The sequence below is a fragment of the Manacus candei genome, unplaced genomic scaffold (genome assembly GCF_025592945.1).
Source record: "Manacus candei isolate 608988 ecotype Guabito, Panama unplaced genomic scaffold, ASM2559294v1 h1tg000017l, whole genome shotgun sequence".
Lineage (NCBI taxonomy): Eukaryota > Metazoa > Chordata > Aves > Passeriformes > Pipridae > Manacus > Manacus candei.
Genome location: NW_026138065.1, coordinates 4611610 through 4630112, shown reverse-complemented (window position 1 = coordinate 4630112; position 18503 = coordinate 4611610).

Below are 18503 nucleotides of genomic sequence, written 5' to 3'. Positions count from 1 at the left end.
AATGATCACTTTTCTTCTAAAAAATAAGCTACTTTACCAGTCTGCTTGCGAATCTTTATTTTCTGTAAAACAACAGTATAATCATGGGACCAGGTATGAGTACTTCCTTTGTAGTGAAGAGCAATCATTATTATAAATATGTCCTCAGTTTGGCCTTTATATGTTTGTAATAGAGAGCTAATATTCACAGAATCTATATAATCTTTGGAAAAACGAATTACAACTCCAAACTACGATTATACTGCATTAACTGGGAAGGTCAGAGATCTATTTCAGATTTTTTCCAAATTGCTAAATATGCCCTTATAAACATAAGTATTTCCTTCTGGGTTCAGAAAATTCATTGAAAAATGATGATTCAGAAGTTTCTCTCAACTTTTCAGAATGGAACTGATGAGGTGATGAGCACTTTTAACTGCTCAATTTCCTGGCATCTCACTGTGCAGCATCTATAAAGGCAGTGGTGGGAGGTAGGATATGAGTTATCCAGGCAGTGAAGTGAACTTGCTACCAAAGGACAGACTTAATTAACTGGGGAGATGTTCTGATTTTTGTAAGAAAAATATATTATAATCAGCATACTACTGTTGATGATTTTGCCTCTTCAAATCATCATTTTCTAGAAGAAGATTATTTCCTTGAAAAATTTATGATTAGCTAATTAGGAAAAACACATTTTCATTTTTTCCCTATGAAAACTTAATAGCTTTTTAATTATAAAACTACTCCCAAGTATACCTTAAGCATGAATTTTTAAGAAGCTTGAGGTAGACAAAGGAATGTTACTTGAAAATGCAAACCGCAAACCAGTTTTTACTGCCTTTTCCTTTGTGCTATTTAAATTTAGCTTAAAGACAGCTTAATTATTTCTCTATGAATCTGGAGGTAATGTTTGACTAAAATTCTGTGTCAAACTAATTTTGTGGAATCAAAATTTTAGAAGTGTAAAATGAGACAGACTGATTTTAGTTGTAACTATAGAAGGGCTATCCATTATTGTCCAAATAGATGAATAATTATTTGAACTGTTTCCTGTGCTCAGCCAAAGCTCAAACACAAGTGAGAATGGTTAGAGGGGCAAACACTGAAATTGTAGAAGCAACTGTTAACGCATTCTGAAAACAAATAGTGGTGCTACAAAGCCTTAACTATTAATGGCTGTGCCATGTGCAATTTATTAAGAGGAAAGATTGTTTCTGTTAGATAAGGTGTTATGGAAGTGCAGACATATGTCTCTGTTAATGGGCTTTTTGTATGAGTCTGATAGGAAAATCGATGTGCCATGCTCGGAATGAAGCCCTAGCGCAGGGAAACACCGTTGGACGAAAGAGCTTGACATGTAAGGATCAGGCACAGGTGGAGCTGCTGCAGTTTGGGGAGAAAGAAGGGATGCTGGGAGAGGTGTGTGTGGCATGGGACATTCCCTGGTGGACAAGGGCTCTGGGCTAGAGCTCAAATATGGCAGCTTGCAGGGAGGAAGGATGTCACTGGAGGGCTGCAAGAGACAAAGAAGAGTGAAGCAGTTTTGTGGAGGTGTCCTGAGGCTGGAGGTTCTCAGGGATGTGTTTGTGGTTCTGTAGAAGATATAGGAGGGCTGAACTAGCCCCTCCAAGATCCTGCCCACTCCCCTAAGCCTGTCAGTGTTTGAAGGTGATACAATTCCAAAACCAGTCAGAGTCTTGTACTACTACTGTGGGAAGAGAAAAGCCTGGGATGAAGGAAGTAGGAACAGGCTACAAAGAGATTGCTGCCATTGCTGCTATTGCTTCTGGGGAGATTGTCTGCATGGCAGAAGCTGATCCTGCCCCTCCATCCATGCTTGTTCCTTCGATGCTGAGGAAAAAAGCCTTTCAGGTTGGCCCTTTCCTTCTCCCTGTCCCCAGGAACAGAAAAAGCTGACAGCTTCCCACTCCAGTTGCTGGCAAGTGTGTGCTTAGCAGGGCATGGGGACAGGCTGGCCAGGATGCCTGAGGGATGGGCATCGAAGGGAGAACCCACTGTGTTTGGATTTGATAGGTATTTCTCCATAGGAATGGCTTAGGTGTAGTTTATCCTTTCCTGTAGAAGGAAGGAGTACTGTAATAGGTTACCATGCCCCTGTATTTTCTGTAATTTCTATTTCTGGGAAACATCCATACTGTCATACAGCTCAGGGAATACAGACTGGTTCCTCAGTTCACTTGTCAACAGCACCAGGTGATGAGATACTCCATCCTGCATCATTTCACTGAAAGCTTCACAGGTTTTTAGAATTTCTTTTCTGCTGCTTAGCTTCTGGAATATGTTGTGTTTTCTATCTGATATGACTGAGTCAAGACAAATGAATAATGGCTTTGAATTTTTAAGAACACAGCCTCTTGGCAGCAGCAGCTGGAGAGGAGGAGGTCTCATATCTCTTGCCCAAATTATTTACATCTCAAGCAAGGCCTCTGAGCAGCGCTCCCAGAGTCACAGGTGTGGGTTGCTCTAGCCCTCTATGCTGTATTGGAAGTAGCCAGAGACACTCTCTGATCATTTTCAGTGGCATTTACAGACAGCTTAGAGTAATTTATCCCAAAAAATGACCTGAACTGGGGGAAAAAAGCATAAGTTGCTATAGCAAAGTGTGCTTCATACAGGTAAATGTGCTTTTTCAAACCACTAAAGATTGTGAAAATAAATATTTCCATTGAATGTTCCTTTTCTTGATGTCACGTCAAGAAAATTATAAAAATTCTGGTCATGCTGGTAAACATTATATCTAATGATCAGACAGTTTTGTTTCATATCTACTGTTCTTCTTAGGTAAATACTGAGTTTCTGCTTGCTGGAGAAGCATTTGACACTGAATTAAGTACACAACACTGGAGATAGCTGAGTAGTTATATCGTGGCTCTTTTGGGAACTACCAATAAAACAAATTATCTTTTCCACATATAATCTTCTAAGGGCACAGTGGATAAAGAAAGATTAACCACTTTGCGGCTGTTTTGCTACCATAATTTGCTTTCCTACTGCTATATATCTCTATCTAAAATTGCACAATTCAAACAAATATTGGCTACCAGCAGCTACAGAGTTATTGTTTACCTGATGCATAAAAGCAGCTCTTGAAAGGAATGAAGTTATGACACAGATCTAATTGACCCAGATTTGTTCAGTAAGCCTGACAATTACTCTTATTTGGTAAAAAGAAATGTGTTCAGTTCTATGTATGCGCTCTGTGACTATACTATTGGTTTTCAGATAGTCAGGCTACAGAGGCTGCAGAGTAGATAACCTCCCTGTCCTACACAAGGATGATGTTTAAAATACTTTAAAAAGTGCTATTAAATTTTTAGAAAGTATTATAGCAATATTATGGAAAAAAAATGAGCTCAAGAGTATACAGGAAGGACGTGAACCAGAGTTTCCTTTGTCCTGAAGAGTACCATGACTACTTACTCATGGGGTATTTTCTATACATCTTGCTCCTTTGTTTTCTCTTTCATTTAACTGGAATTCTAGACCGAATCTTTTCCAGGAAAAGTTCTGAATTAAAAATTATTTAATTGAAAAATTCCTAACAAGAATTATTGGATAGGTTTGTCAATAAAACACAGGTCATATGGATTTGGCCTCCAATACAGCTCTAAGTGTCAAATTAATTACAAACCATAAAATCTCAGTATTGTGTGCACTGCAAACATTAGCAGTATTATTCCAGTTTAAATAATGTTAGTGATTTCTTCATTTTCTGAAGAGAAAAAAATTTAACAAAGTACCAAATCAATAAAGTAAAAAAAAATAAAGGTCTATATTAGTTTTACACTAACTCCTATCACCCTTTTTTTGTCTTATTGGAGTGAAATTTGTAGCTACTTGTAGCATCAACTAAAGAATACGTACCATTCTGATCTCTTAAGTCACCTGCTTGTTACTTGCATGGTGCAGACTTGTGTTATCCTTAGGTGCTTGTTCTTTTAGAGTTCAAAGACCCCAAAAAATGCGACGCGCAGGAAAATGCAATCTGAGGGACCTGTCTCATGTTTTCATTTCAGCAGCTCTAGAACACAAAGAAACAGAAGCTGATTTAGACCACGCACACCCTGCAGAGAAAACAGACATCCAGAGGATTTTACTCTCCATTCAGACCCTATGAGTATGTCTGCACAGATCTCAGAAGGTGGACAGGAACTTACTTTGCTTCTGCATTATAAATGCTTGAACTTAATCCAGTTGCTTGGGTGAAACCTGTGCTCTACAGGACCCTGCCTCAGATCTGCAGCATTTGGACCAGAGCTGGCCTATGCCTGGCCAGAATGGAGAGCAGGGAGATGGGTCAGTACCTCCCTATAACTCTCCTTGCTATCATCAGGGTTGCTGACAGTGGCATGCTCAAAGAAAGAGACTCACAGCGGTTTTCACCATCTTCATTTTCTGAGACTGTCTTATTGCAGCATCTAATCCTAGATGAAGCATGGTTCTAACTTTTAGTATTAGGCATAGTTAACACGTCATTTGGTTTATAATTTAACATATCCTTAAAATCATCTTGGATCATAGTCTTTATTCATGAAGTCACTTAATGTTCTCAAAGACATTTTGTGCTGTGAACTTTTTTTTAAAGTTTCAATTCCTTCCATTTTATTTATTCATAATCTGCAAGCCATTTCTTATATAGGAAAAAGATATCAGTTATTATCCTTCAAAACCCCAGTTTTAGCTGAAGTCAATTATGCTGTACATTTAGTATCCAATTATTTTGTGTCTGTTCATACTGATGGCAATTCTTCATCTCAGAGATTTTAATAAAAATGCGTTTTGTAAAGCAACCTCTTTCTCCCTATCTTGTATCAATCAGCTGTAGAATGGCAGAAAACAGACATTGGCCTTAAACTTACTGCCGAGCATGTTTGTGCTGCGCCCAACTGCCAATGGGCAGTCTGCCACCTCAAGGCAGAAAGGCGGCACGTGGAGCTCTCTATGAAAGAAAAGTAAACTCCACACACTTATGTGTGTGGTAACCTTAGTAAGATGGGAAGATGGATAGGGAGAACACTCGCTGAAAGGTCTCTGCAGAAGGAGGCTTCCTCTAAACCCATTTACACTGAATGTCACTCTCAAGCCTCAGGGAGAGGATGATGGTTGGAAAGGCACATGTGGACGACAACATGGAGGTGGGCTTGTACAAAGCTTTGCCAAACAAAGACCAAGACTTAATGTGCCATTATCTAAAATCCAGAATCACTTTCCTGTTTTAAGACATAATGGTAATTTATAGAGAGGGAGGAAAAAATGTTTGTCTTGTGTGGTATCAGAATCCTTTTCCATTTCTAGAACTGATTACATGTATTTTCTGTAGCCCATGTTTCTCTTCACTCACTAAAATTTATTCCTTTTCAATGCAGAAGTCTTTTCTCCTTACATATGTGTTTAAAGAGATACTTTGAAGTAGTTTAGACATTACATTTCAGCTTACTGGAATAAGTACATCTATATTTAAAACAAAGATCTGTCATTGTCATCCCAAAATAAAATAAGTAATAGCAAACCCATTAACCACTGTTAAAGTCGTGACATGCAACACTGCAGCAGAGGTATTCCTTGAGACACTGCAGTTAACTCTCAGGAGATGTGCTACTGGTGAGGAGTCATAGCTCAGACTGCAGCAGCAAGCAGCACAAAAACCATCACTTCTGAATCAGTGTTTAGTGCTGCAGATGAATAGAAGAGAGGATTGTATTAAGAGCTCATGCTACGCCTGACAGGTGTTGGATAGATCCTTAGCTTAAGTCTCAGAATTTCTCAACCATTCAATATAGCTTGCCCCCTCAAATTTAATTTAATTATTGAGCTAAAAAATTGCCCTTGAAACACAAGGTCTGTACTCACTTGCATTCAGGTCAGAGTGAAATGTGACCTGGGTATAAACAGTATGTAAGTGTTGTGCTTGCATTTTGCAAAGGAAGGAGGAGGATGGAATAGGGGGTTTACCCTGTGTATGTCATTTCAGGGCAAGTGTGACCCCTGAGTGCAGCTGTGACTGTGCACTTCATCGGTTGTCATGAATAATTAGGATGAAGCTATTCTTTTAAATGATTCCAGAAAGTTTTTGTGCTGCAAAATAAAAGAAGGCTGGGGAGAATTTTTGTACTGGACTCATGCCTGTCTGACCTCAATATTAGCTTATTGTCCAATTCTCCTGCGGGGTGACATCAGCTAGCTCTCTCCAAGTACAGTCTAGAGGTAGCTCACTCCAAAGATGAATTCCAAATGACAGTGTTCCAGGACTGAATTAGGTTAGGCTTCCTAAAATCCTACAACACATCTCCAGAAAGCTTTGTATCCTCCTACCCCTTCATGTCAGATCTCGGGGCATGCAACACAAAGCCTCAGGTTCCTGCTCCAGAAACAAGAGTTTGGTGGGCTTCAACATTGCTTCAGACATCTCACAAACTAAAATAATGTCTCTGTTTTAGGAACACAGAGTACCAGAAGAAATCCAGGAGCAAGAGGAAGAAGTAGTCTGTTCTGGATGGAGCTAATCTTGGACAGTGTGTGTCCCTTGACAGACTGACAGTAGCCTCCACTTCTCTTATTTAGCAGAACAGGAGAACAGTTCTCACCCAAATCGATGTCATATTTTACTACATAGGGATTTTCAAGATGAAAGACCAAAACATGTATCCTCTTTACCAAAGAGTGAAGGCTTTGGTAGAGAAAGCCTTCACATCCAGCCACGGTTACAACTGTAGTGTCTGTGCTAAGGTCATCCTGGACACTTTACTCGCCTGGCTGAAGTTCAGGGTTTCTCAACCACACTGACCTTTCTGCTACCTAGTTAGCAAAAGTCAAGCTGCAAAGATGGCTCCTGGAACTTGCTTCTGGAACCTTGAAGGTGGATGATTGAGCCGTCTGAGCCTGAATTCAGAAAACTGATAACTCAGCTTGTTGGGTTCAAGCACGCTGACTTCTGTGGCTCCAACTCCAAGGTGCCTGGAGGAAGCCTGAGGACTCTGGGTACATTATGGACTTCCGTGCATACATGTCAGATGTGGAAACATTCAGTGTCTAAGTCTCTCTGAAAAAGAAATAAACCTATATTTGAAGTAAATAACACTTCCTGCAACACCATAAGACCCTCTAACACACTAATCATGCAAATGCACATGATATTTCAGACTGTAGAATAAAATTAGTTTAAAAATTTAGTGAAAAAATATTCTCTGTGTCACCATATTGGAGAAACATTCCCTGTTCATTCCACTCAATGACGCATGAAAATAACAAGTCTTTTTCTGAAGTATAGTTTATATACATGATTTCTCATAAGATTGGTTGCCTCAGATAACAAGCTGCTGGGAATTACTGTGTAGTTCTTAAACATTTAGTGCAAAATAACTGTAAAAATAATGTGTAGTATGCATACCAATGCAAGTTTTGGTTGATAAATCTTAATCTTGTGTCTTAGAAAAATGTAGTCATTTGAATGCATTATGTAAAATGTTTGGTTTAGAATGCTAAAAGTATTCATTACTTTATTTTTAAAAGATGACCTGTATAATTATTTTACATTTATTTATTTAAGACAACTTGCCTTGCAGAGGTAAAAACGTGTGTTTTTGAGTAGAGTTTCAAATGGTGTAACTTCAGTTACCATGGGTGATGAAAAACATGCTCTCTGCTAATTTGAAACCATTTCACTGGAGAATTTTGCTAACCCTGCTGATCCAAGAACCTCATATCTTTGAATAGCTTGAAACCTTATTCCTAGATTTGGCCATTAATATGTTTGTTTCTTCATGCAATGGAGCTCAATGATAATAGATATTTCAGATGTAATAGAGTCCAATGTTGCAGATATTTCAATGGAAGAAGGCATTTGCCTGATCTTCCCCTAATTTTGAGAATGACCACATAAGAGTGACCTCACAAATATGTTTTACTATTACATTAAGCAGATAAAGATGCACACCTTTCGTATTGGTCCCTGCATGCCAATTCAACATATACATTGAAAAATAAAGTAATATTTAAAACCTCTCTCAGGAGATAAGCTCTTTCAAATCTACTCAGTTCTCTAACCCCTAAAAATGCCCTGCTTTTCACAGAAACAGGCCCAAATGTCAAATACACATAAGGTTTCCAACAGGGATTCTGTTAGTGGAGATGAAGGATGCTCTTTTCATGCACTACCCTTTTGGCAGTATGAGCCCCCCCAATCTTTCCTAGCATTTTCTTGCCTTGTCATCACTCACATCACGTTCCTTGCCCTGCAAAGAGTCCCTCAAACAGTAATATTTTATCCTTATTCTTGCAAAACTGATGCTTATGTTCTTTGTACGTTTTATGTCAACAACTGAGAAATGAATTGTAAGGTATAGCCATTACTGTTATTACAATAACTAAGTTTTCAGCTCACTGGATGGACTGATAAAAGGTTCTAGGTTAAACAGAATGCTTATTAGTTCTGCAGTGAAGAGCTATGTTGCCTTTTTACACTTTTAAATATCTTTAAACTTTACATTTTAGTAACTTATAGTAATTTCTTTACAATGCCTTTACAAAGACTCTTGGTGCCAATTTTAGCATTGTCCAGAAAGGAAAATTGTGATATAGATTTATTTCAAAAAAGGTTAGATATTTTAAAAAATCATAATCCAAGAGTCAAGTCCATGAATAAAACTAGATGAATTTATTAGATATAATTTTTCACCACAAAATTAACTAATAAAAGTACTTTGATTTATTTTGTAAAAATACCCATAATTCTTTTTGTGCTAAAACTTTAGTAGAAAGTCCTGTCAAGAAATTTACTTATTTTATTATGAGTCTTTTAAATAAAACTGCAATACTGTGTTTAAGGTGGCTTTTTTCTGGTTGAACAAACTTTGTGGTGTTGACTCCAAAAAGCTGGTTTTCTACACCCATATCATCTGAAGACTCATTTATACAGCTGTGTTCAAGCAGAGGTATTTCCAAACTGAGAACTTAGAAAAAGTGTCACTTCTTTATACCATAAATTGCATTTTAAAAAAAAAATTATCTCCATATAGATACTAGAAGCAAATCTATAGAATGCCATACTGAGAAACTGAGTGCTGGAGCTAAAAGAACAAAACCGCCAGGCACTGCCACCTGCCTCAGCTGTACATTGCAAATTGTCCAAATCTCTTCTTGAGACAAAATAAAATCTCCCTTCAGTAGATAGAAAAATGCATTTAAGATTCGCAGCGCCTGGCCAGGAGGCAGGTTTTACTTTTACACTTACAGTTGTCATGAAATAGTGTAAAGCAAAGAAGCAGTGATGTACAAGAAGGTGAAAAAGCTATGAGAGTGGCCCAGGCACCCATCAGGAAGGTGACATAGCGTTGAAGGTGGATGACTTGGTACAGGAAGGTGCAGGCAGAAGAGAAAGCCCCTACTTTTGAAGTGTGATTTGTGGGCCTAAAGGCTGGCATGACAGAGACAGTCAGCATGTGAATGCTAACCAGGAATTCCAGGTTCCTTCATCCAATGCATTTTCAAGTAACAATAGCAAGATGATCATGTTGTGTCAGTTCCTCTTGTTGTTATGCGAGAGGCCTGTTGCCATTAAAATTGAATCTACTACTGCCAGACTTTTGCCTCTGAAATGTGCAGGTGCTTTACTTGTGTCTTAACTGAAGGAGGTAATGTTAGCATGCAGGATTTCAAAGTGTGCAAAATACCCCCACTTTAAATTTTTGGAAGACTATTTCTTGGTCAAAAAGAGAATGCAATGAAATTATCTTTGTCTACTAAACACACATTTAATTATATTTTTCTCTAAGAGCCTTTTCTTGAAAAAAAATACTAGAATTAGCACACAGGAATCAACAGTTCTCTTTCACTGTCATTTATACCCATGAGAAGAAAATAAGACAACCTTATGACTTTTCTAAATCTTTAGTTGACTATGACCATGGAAGTAGAAAAAGGGCAAGAAAATAGGATTTCTCACCTCTTCTGTGACACTACTGACAGTAGAATTCCAGCTTTGTGAACAGAAACTTCCCTTTGAAGTCTTGTGTTTGATGAGATTGACCTTACTCTATGTGTTCTCCTGTTCCTGTTCACCCCTGCCCAAGGAGTGCAGGCAGGCAGGACTGTGCAGACCCGTTGAACACAAAGCAGAGCCGTGCCCATGGACACAAAGGGCTGGGCTTCTACCCTGTGAAAGGCAAATAGAGGAGGCTGGTGAGAGGCAATGTGCCAAGACACTGAGCAAATTTTGAGGAACTTGGGCTCAAGGTCTGCCCTTGGGTTTCTGGGTAAACCACTTCTCCTTATAGCAAACAGGGGCACTGCCACCTGCGAAAACTGTGCCCAAGAGATTTCAAACAAAAAGCTCAGGTTGTTTTCCAAAATTGCCTCAGAGATTAAATCAAAGTTGTTAAATGTTTTTATTTTTAATTTTTATGGAGAAGTACATGGAGATCAACACATCCAGTAAGTAGCCCAGTCCAAACACCTGGAAAGAGTGAAGGAGAGAAGAGGAGGCATTCTGGTGCAGACCTTTATTTTAATGAAGTGATTTCACCAGCGAATATTCCAACATTGCTTTGGACTGAAAAAAAAAAATATTTTCAACTGATTCCTAAGAACTGTAGAGCTAACCCTGTTAAATACTTGTGGATATGCATAGGGAAAACCTCATGTGAGGACCTTAGTTTACAAGGCAAATTCATAAAAGCCTTCCAACACGATGAAGATGGACAGAACTGAGAAACTTCATCCACCACTGCCTCTGTCTGTCACTAGTGTCTATAGCTGTACTGGACAATAGATGAGAACAAGCTCTGTTATGAGCCTGTAAAATCTTTGCATAACTCTTTAACCACACTGTCTATCATGCAGTCCTAACACATTTCACACAGTTGTCACAAAATTTTGGAACATTCATTGCTTCTCTAAAACTTAAACTCATGGTATCATGTCACCTTTTGGTTATATTTGGCATGAACTATTTGTTACTTGTGGTTTCTGGAACAGCCTTTAAAAAGTGTACTGGGCCTATCGCTCAGGTGGGAAGGACAGGAGACAATTAAAGGAAGAATCCACAGCCATTTGGACCCATATCTCCAAGACAGTACTACATCTCTGGGTAGCTGCGTCAGGAGACAAGAAGGACAGCAGCAACCTACTGGAGGGGACTCTACAGTGCCTGAGGGAACCTCTTGCACATTTCAAGGCAGGCCACCAACATTTCTCCAGTTTTCAAAAGGTTAAAAAAAAGTGGGTTATGCCAATAACATATTTACACTTGTTTTTTCCCTTTTGTTCTCCGTCTGTTCAAACAAGTGAGGAAGATGGTTAATAACTGTCACAGCCATAGGCAGAGAGCAGAGGTGTGTGCACTCATACGTTCAAGAACTCACTGAACGATACACAGAGACATGAGTACCAATCTCTAACCACTTATGTGTCTTTTGTTATATTAAAATGAACAGATAAAAATTTGAAAAACCAACCAGGAGCCCTGAGGTTAACACATGTCCTAGAGATCTTGCAATTTTGAAAATGAGTATTTCCTTTCAAAATTAGTTTGGAAGAACCTCAAGGTTTTGTTAACAAATAATTTGATTTATAGAAGAAGTAAGTGGCTTATTGCCACAATATCATAGGGATGTATTCTGACCATATTTCAGACATTACTGATTTATAGTCCTGTTGTGTTGATGACATGTTTTCATATTTTTCTTGTCTTCTTGTACCTGTTCTTTTTTACTGTTGTTGTTTCTGGTTTTTAAGGATTTTTTGGATATTTTTTTGGTTGGAATCTTTTTTTTTAATTTGGTTATTTTCCTGAAATGGTGGTGGTGGCAAGGGTTGTACTTCTTTTTCGTAGTGAAACTATTTCCCAGAGAGGTTAAAACCAGCAGGAAAATGCCAAAAAATGCTGAAACTTCAAAGAAAATAGGACAAGAAAGAAAACTCACAGCCCCCTCCCTGTAGCTCTGACTTTTCCACTCTCCGTCAAAATGAACAGTTACTTCTCACTCTGATGTCTGGGGCTTTGAACCAGCAATGGATTGCATACCTGCTATGTTTCAAAAGATTTTGATTGTGCTATGGCTCTCTTCTTTTAAGCAACAGAGGCTTAAGGACTGTGACTCTTAGAGCTATCTGTAACTAAGTATTTATGAGTCTCAGGTGGTCATAGGGAAGCCAGGACTCAGAGCTGAAACATCCACCCCAGCCGCTCATGTGGCTCTGGAGCTTTGATGGCACCGTCAAAGTCATGTTGGGCACCCTGGGCACCTCTATTGCTTGACCATGGCTCAAGGTGAGGATGCCCAGCTGGACATTTAAAGAAAGGCTCTTACATGCCTGGTCTCTACTTTCTTTGTGAATAAGCCTCCTAAAGAGAATGGATGGAGCTTTTCCCTACTGGCTTGTGCTCAGCACAATATCCAGGGTGGAACAGCTCCTGGCCGTGTTTCCTCCACCCTGGTTGCCTCTGGCCCTACCCTGCAATAACCCACGCTGATTGTTTGGCACAGAAAGAGTCAAAGCACCAAATACATGAACCTATGCAAAAAACATTGAAGGTAACCCATACAGAACCTAAATCTGTAGGCAGAGTCTCCTTACTTGCATATTCCCCTCCCCTGCACCGTGTAAGTGTGCTGCAGGAGAACATACTCTGTGAAAGATTTATTTGCAGCAAAAGAAAGTTAGAAATCAGGGATTCAGTTGTAAAGAACTGGGAGAATTTAAGCCAAAAAAAATCCAGCAGTGCAAAACAGAAACCTCAGTGCACTGTTTATTCAGTGTTGGCAAGTTGTACCTGCTTTATTGGTTTAAAGCACAACAGTCGGTCACAGGGTATTGTTTCAGCAGCTGGGCCATGTGCTGAAGTGAAACTACGGCCAAGGGAAGTGTAGCAAAATTACAGGGAGAATTTTGAAGGAGATTATGAGAAAAGGATAAGGAGTTGGCTTTTATGAAGGAAATTTTGAAAGAGGCACACAGGGATTGGCCAAAAGAAATTCAGAACATATTAGCCGGGGTCCTCAGACAACTGTGGTGAAGAAAGAGAATGAGAAAGAATTTAGCATTTCAAAGTGGAAAGGAGGGAACCAGAGTATCACAATGCAATCTAAGGTCATGGGCAGCTAAAGGACATTTGAAGCAAAAGAGGGACTCTGAAAGGCGTTATTTAGACCCAATAAAGGACTTAAGAATAAACAACCAACCAGCTGGGATTGTCACAAATGAAATGAGACTACAAGATGAGGTTGCTGACTTGATTTTATTAGCAGAGAAAGGTGGGTTAAACTGCAAAAATGAAAAGGAAAGAGGAAAATCTAGTCACCATGAAAGGAACAGATATGAAACTCTGAGTGCTCAGAGGGCTTTGAAGACAAAATTAAAAATCTAAAGACTCGAGAGAATTTACAAGGCACAGAGCTGTACTATAAGCTTGTCATCTTGCTTCATGTTGGCTTAGCTGCTTCGTTGTCTGCTTAAAATAATGTCATCTCAGGATGGGACTTCTACCCTTAACCTCAGCAAAGTAAAAGGGGAGAGAGAGGAGCAGATGTGTGGACATCAATTATACCCAGGAGGATGAAGAGAAGACTTGGGGTCTTCTGCTTACTCATGCTGCATCTGCAACTCCCTGGGGCTGTGTGCCCCACCTGGCCCCTGCAAGGCTCAGGGCATGGACAGATGATGGCACAGTCCCCAGTGACAGGGGCAAAAGGCAAGACAAAGAAGCCCTATAAACATTTGGAACAAGATGCTGCAGCCAAGGAAACCTTTTGGTGCCAGGATATGAACATAGGTGGATATTCAAATAACAAATAGCTGTGAATAACTTGTTCTCCAAAGCCACAGTGTTGAGCAAACTCTTCTTACCTGCATGTAACAAGCAGTGTGGGTTGCAGAACATCCAGCAGTGTATAAGCCTTTTAATGTAGTGTATAAGAGTTGCCTACTTTAAAACTTGGTTTAAAATCCTTTAGTGTGTTGTGCTTGATTGGCCTAAGAATGAAACCCAAGCTTTCTATTCAAAAGAAAAAAAAAAGCTTTAACGATTCTTACAGTTATTTGTATAACCTTTTCAGAAATGCTTTATTTTCTTTGTCTTTGCCTTTGCCTTTCATTTACTTTGAGGTTTGTAGGTTTCGTTATCAGTGGTAACTTTGAAATGTAATAATAAAATAATTTTTAAGAAGCAAGGATGAAGTGTTTCACACTTTTGAGAAGCAAGTTGTTAAAGCAAACTTTTATTTGAACAACACGAAGGACTAGCTCTTGTTAACAAAAGGTCAACTGTGATGAAGATTTAAATGTCACAGGACCACAGCTTGTGCTTGCTGCTAACCCAGCTCTCACATTTTTGGTTTGACCCCACTATCACTGTGTATGTTTTCACTGACTGCAGCAGTGAAATAGCTACAGAATGTTCGAGAACTTAAAATGTGTGTATATTTTATTTCACAAAACCTTTGCGTGTCAGAGGTGGGTCTGACTGATGCTAAGGTGACAAATGTCCATTTTGGGAAAGGAATGTGCAAGAAACATGCTCATCTGATGTCTGAAGAATCTCATGTTCATGTATAATAAAACAGGAGAAAAGAGTAAATGTAAAATTGGAAAAATTTGTAAATTTTGCTATTGTTAAATAGAAAATCAATTTACACCCCCTTTTTTTTCCTTAGCTAGTATTTTAGAATATATTTACTAGCTAATAATATATATTTTTCATTTTATGTATGCAATTTCTGCATCAATCAAATAACATCCAGTACTTTAGAAATTCAAATGATAACAAAGAAAGTGCCTAGCAGAACTTTTCTAACAAGCTGTTCAAGAAACAACTGTCCAGTTCATGATATTATATGAAACAGTATGAAAAAGAAATCCAAAACAAAGAGATTAAACAAATGAAAGACAAACAAAGGGACCTGCTTACTAAAGCTTGGAATTTTCATTCTTGGTAAAATTTCAATTTTTTAAGCTTTTGTTTTGAGTGGGAATGAGGACTGACAATATTTACATTTTCCATGAAAAGGGAATTTATTTATGAGTTTCTTTGGAAAATCAGGATCAAAACTTTCTGAAAAAACACAAAGTCTTCTCCTGAGGAGCCATGCTGCAGGATCCACCAGCAACTTAGGGTGCATGTTCCCAAAGTTTACAACCTCCTGGCCCCAGTGCTGGAAAGACGATCAGGATGTCCCTTGAGTCCTGCGCTCCCTTCTCTAAAAGCAGTCTCTCCCATGTCTCCCCAATGAATCCTGAATGCTTTTGTACCTCCAGTCCCTCGAACGGGAACACCCTTCCACCACAAACAATGTTGGCGGGTTGGCAAATTATCCAAACATTGGGCAGATTAGGAAGAGCTAGAGCATTACAGCAACTATACAAAATATTTTTGTACATCAACCCATGATAATTTTTCTTTTGTGATTTCTTACTGTTGCCAAAATACAGTCATAATAATACTGGGATCACTATTATTTTGCAGTGCTTATGGTGTAACATTATTTTTGGTGATCCAGTTTTAATTATTTCAACCAGCTTCTCTCCTGACCAGACTACAGGCAGAGGCTATGTAGTCCATCAGTAGTAACTCAGAATTTAGTGCTCAGTTAACTCTGCTTGTGTGGATTGTAAATAATTGTCAGGAAACTTCTGATTACTCTTACAAAACAAGGTTTGAATTCCAGTTTTAATATTTTCCGAGGTGGGCCATTAGTCTACTTTTAAGATATACCCTCAATTAACCATTTCAGCATGTAATACTTATTTTGAAATGTAAATAAATGTAAAATCTCGTTTTTCTGATAAAGTGGAAAGCACATATTTTTGCTCTGCTGTTACATTTATAAATGCATAGGAAATTTCCAATGCAAAGTTTAGAAGTGCAATAATCTACAAAGTTATTACCCACTGCATCTTCCCTTCCAAACTAGTAATCTGCAATGGTGTAAGTTTAGGATCTTCTGAAAGTGAATAAAAATAAAATGATAGCTCCAGTTAGTAGTTCAACAGTACAGTTCAGTGTATAGTTTAGTATTTTCTTCTCTCTGTTTCCTACCAACTCATTGCACAAAACAAAAAGTATCTGGTTGCATGGATTAGCCGCTGCTGGTTTTCCATGTCTTTTTTGTAGTTTATTTTTTTATTATTGCACTTTATGGTTGCACTGTCTTTTTAATATTTTGCTATTCAGTAGTTGTTGGATAATAGATTATACATTTCATATCTTATTATAATATTCCTTGTTGTCATGTACCTTTTTTTTTGGGTTTTCATTTGGGACTATTAAATGTGGAAGTTGTCATTGTAGCATTAAAATTACTGTTTGTAATCAAAGAGACAGACTCTAATCACAACTGTTCAACTGCACTGATGTGCAAAAGTTGAGTTGCCTACCCATTAATATTACCTTCCTGTGACAGTGTAAAATTGCTAAGGAGATGGTACTGGGAGTTAAAATTATTTCAATTCAGAAATGCTAGAATTGAGCCTGGCTATATAAAAACCTGAGTGGAACTAAGACAGAGGAGCAAGCCCCGATGGTGACAGTCTTGCTGTCTTGCAAAACTCAGAGGAAGCCAGGTTTGTGGGCTGATGATCACAGCGCGAGGTCATTCAGCACAGACAAGGTCCAGAAAGAGGAGGGAGCTCAACCTCTTCTCTCCCAGTCCAGAGCATAGCAATGCTTACAAGAATGCAGCTCTGGCTTTTTAATCGTCTGTTTGTGGCCCAGAGGCTAACAAATACAGAACTCATCTGACCTCCCAGTCCAGCCTGGATTTTTGCTCCTATTTGCAATTGCCCTTGAGCCATTCTTTGTTTGGGTAATGGTCCTCACATGTTTTTTCTGGACTGAGTTCAACAATAAGTTTCTCCCCAAAACTATGGTCTTTTTGGCCGTGTGGACATGAAACAGATTTGTCAGGTGTGAAACACAGGAGAAAACCTCTTGGCCCTGTTTGCTTTTCTCCCTAAATATGGGCACAATACAGCTTCTTTGACAGAAATGTGGTTGGTATTAGAGTAGTTTTGAACCCCATCCACAGATTATCCCTCAGATGATTTGATATTAGCCACCTAGTTCTGTATATGAAGAAGCATACAGAACTCTCCTATAGCTTTCCCTGTGTCTAGTCTCCTGGGTATGACTCTCTGGGAAGCTACAAAGATCAGGGTAAGGCACAGGATTGTGGTAGAAAAAAAAAATCAATGTTGCATTTATAATGGGCATGACAGATCTCATCTAAAATTTGAAGTTCACAGATTAATACATGGTTCAATCTTAAGATCTGGCCCAAGGTATCAGTAATTTTTAATGTATTTAAAGAAGTTTCTGAGAAGCATTTGACTGCTGTGGTAGCTGTGGCTGTTTTTCGTGGTTCTGATTCAGTCCCTTCAATTGTGGTCAGTGATTCTACTTTTGTATTCCTTTTCATCCTTCAATCTTACCTGCAGTTTCATGGTGGCAGAGTTTCACAGAGTGAAAACAAATAAATTAATATCTTAGTTTAAAAATATGCTTTATGATAGAGAATGTGAAATAATTCAGTCTTAGGAGTTGCTCTGTGGAGCAAGAGTGATGCTCCCCATATCCTGTATTTTACCACTTCTGCTCTGAGCAGGAGTTCTGTTATTAGCATTAATTTGAAATAAGTGATTTAACTGGTAAGGTATATCTAAACCACGTAGGTATTCCCAGTCCTACTAACCTTTATTGTTACATCTCGACTTGGGAATATTTGACTCTAGTGGAGTTTTATGTATTATTTCACGTACATTTCCACCGGATGGCTTAAAGAAGTGGAAGATCTGTTTCATTGTCTGCTTCTGGCTCCTTTTGGTTCTCTTCACTGAAGGATGTGCATGGTGTATGCATTGTTTTCCCACCAATTAGAGCAAAGAAATAGATCCTTCACTAGTTATATTGTTAACGATTATCTGGCAGAAGATAGAAAACCTAAAGTCTGTACTTCTATGCAGTTCTATTGGCCCTGTTTGTCTCACAAAAATAGCACCCCACAAACCATATACAAAGAGATAATGATCAGTCCATAACAAGGGCGTGTATAATCAAACTTCCACTTTTAGCCAGTGTACAAGATGGAGAGCTTGAACAGCCTTGTTTGTTTAGTAAGTTTGCCAGCAAATGTAGCTAGGATAGAATTGTAATGACCCAAACACAAGGAAAAAAGCCCATTAAGATAATTTTCTGGGTATTGTTTTTCTTGCTATTGGATAAGCAGCCATCAGATCAACTGGTTTCCAGCCTGTGGAGTTCTTTGTCCTGTGCAGGGGAATGAAAAGTTAGAGAATTGTTCCCACTGTCATTCCATGCTTTTCTTAACTTTCAGCAACTTATGAAAGTTACATAAAGTGTCCTACAAAGTTGCACGCGGTATGTCTTTGTGCTCTTAGATAGACACCTACGCTTCACACACAGGCAGATGTCCTGCTAGGATTTTTCTAAAGGCAGTTGCAATTACTTGCCTTTCATTTGTGATGCAAAGTATGTCTGACATTACTTTCCC